At 30.7% G+C, this 2,561-nt stretch overlaps 1 non-coding gene across 1 annotated transcript; it reads right to left on the bottom strand.

Moving 5' to 3' along the window:
* Positions 1-644: 644 nt before the first annotated feature.
* TRNAH-GUG (transfer RNA histidin (anticodon GUG)) lies at positions 645-736 on the bottom strand. The gene is given in 2 exon segments: positions 645-680; positions 700-736. It is a non-coding gene; the product is annotated as a tRNA-His (tRNA).
* Between the last annotated feature and the right edge of the window lie 1,825 nt (positions 737-2,561).

The raw sequence follows: 2,561 nt of genomic DNA, 5'->3' as shown, positions 1-2,561 counted from the left end.
GATGAGGCAACAATGAAGAAAGAAAATTTGGATAAAGCGATTGTGATGGAGAATAACATATGTAGAACAAATCAATAAAGAAAGGTGGATTAAAAAGAAGAAATCAGATAGAAGATATGAAAGTAAACCATGTAAAAGAGATAAGGGAGGGCAAGCCGCCATGAAACGAATAGGGAAAAAAAGAAGAAGCAGAATTGAGATAAATAAAAAATATATATGAAAACCGAAGTGAATGGTGTAGTATGGGTAATAAGTTCATTTTACTTCAAAGACGAAAATAAAGGACCATCTTGAACTAACTCTTTATATATATATATATATATGATGTTTGAAAAAAATATAATAAATTTTATAATTTTAATAACTCTTTATATATATATATATATATGATGTTTGAAAAAAATATAATAAATTTTATAATTTTAATATAACTACGTTGACATTTATTTCAGTAAAATTAAAGAAACTAAAATTAATGTAGAAGATGTGAAAATACAAAGATTAAAATGTAAAAGTGAAGACAACATAAAAAGGAAAAATTACTACAAAAAATATAAGATTTGACTGTTTTAACAAAATAAATTTATATTTTTCAGTTTTAATAAAAAATTATTATTGAAAAATGGGAAAAACAAAATGTGAAATCCGACCTGCCGGATTCGAACCAGCGACCTAAGGATTACAATCGGGTCAAGCCCAACACAGTCCTCCGCCCTACCAACTGAGCTAAGGTCGGTTTTGTTTGTCATCTTTCTCAATTAATATTTATGAAGACATACCACACAATATTTTACATAAACAACCCTCAAGCTATGTAACTAATGTTACATTTATCATACTTTTACATTACATTTAACTATTTTCATAAGTTAGTACAATACTGATGTAATGTAATGGGTTCAAATTGAAATCACACTTACAGTGTAGGGAACAAATTGTACAATTAGAAACTCTAGAGAGCAAAATGAAATTTAATTTAAATTATAGAAGTGAAAAGTGTAATTAATCCTAAAAAATTAATATTGCATAAAATTGTGATGAGTATAGTATTTTACTCATATGTTCAAAACTTTATTTCACAATTCTTGGTGTAGATTTCCATTTTATGAAAACTGATTTTGATGGGAAAGCCTAGTTGGGCAAGTAGTAGTCATATGCTTGTGGAAGTTGTAGCTTTGACAGACACAAGTGTGGTGAGAGGATTGAACCATGGGTTGGTTTGGATGAGCAAAACATGGCTCATGATTTCTTACAAGACCAAGATATTGTAGCAGTTTGGTTTATGGTTGAAGAAAATAATGTCAACAAGCATTCAAATGGGATTGTAAGATTATTTTATACAAAAATGTCATGTACCCAGAAAAAATATTTAGAAATTTATTCAAAATTTAAAACATGTTGAACAAATTCTACACCAGATATTCAAATTCTAATAACCTTTTTGTAAAAATATATATATATATTGAGTATGAACAATTGTGTTTGTTTCAATATGTCAAATGAATAATGATTATTAATGCTAGCATCAAATCTCAATTTGCGTTCTCAGTTTAATAAAATTGGAATATGCAGTTGTGGGCCTTGTGGCATATTTCTTTTCTTTTTCCCTCTGTTCTTCAATTTTTTTTTTTTTAACAAATATTTGGTCCAAAACTTAAGGTGTTGCCCGAACGGTAAAAGACATGAAGATAAAATCTAAGGTCTTAAGTTCGAGTCATTCTAAAGGGCCAGTGAAAGGTTTGTTAGGTCGTTAACTTCAACAGTAAAGGGAGATCAAACTAGAGATTGACACTTGAAATCAACTCCCAAAGTTTCAATTTGCAAAGATTACATTTCGATTGAATTACAAAACAAACTCATGAAGAAATCATTTGAGTTCATGAGGCTCATGCATGAAGTTATGTCTACCTACAAGCAACAACAAGGATATGAAGAATTCATGCCATGCAAGGTGAATTTAAGAGTTAATTCACTCATTCCTTTCACTTAAAGCCATGCATGTAACAACCTTCTTATTACAAGAACTAATCTTTCTCTTAACCTATATTTTTCTTGGTTAATCTTGAATTCCATAGTCATGAGCATGACTCTTCAAAGGCATGGGATTAGAGTGGAGAAATCTTACCTAGAGTGGGTGAATTGTGAAGAAGAAGGTGTAGGTGTATGTTTCCTTAAGTCTCTCATTTACTTCCCACTTTCTTCTCTATGTTGAACTCTAAGTTGAACTCTCACCTTCAAAGCCTCTCCCCCCCCCCCCCCCCCCCCCCCCCTCTCTCTCTCTACGTGTCTGAATAGTGTAAACCCAACAAGACCCACTGTTTGCCTTATACCAACTACATGGATGCATAGATAAGTAGGACACATGCACACCTTATTGTATTCAATTTCTTTTCTTTTCTTTTCTTTTTTTTTTTTGTTTTATTAATTTTTCAATTCGTGCAACTAAGGCTGAGAAATTGAGTAAAATTAACTTCACGTAAATTAAATTAATCTTATCATTTTATGGCATAAAGCAAAACTGAATTTAATTGTCCTAATGGGGATTAGGCTCTATGTAACGA

The sequence above is a fragment of the Camellia sinensis genome, chromosome 2 (genome assembly GCF_055761805.1).
Source record: "Camellia sinensis isolate YWXY chromosome 2, ASM5576180v1, whole genome shotgun sequence".
In the NCBI taxonomy this organism is placed as follows: domain Eukaryota; kingdom Viridiplantae; phylum Streptophyta; class Magnoliopsida; order Ericales; family Theaceae; genus Camellia; species Camellia sinensis.
This window is presented reverse-complemented; position numbering and strand designations above follow the sequence as displayed.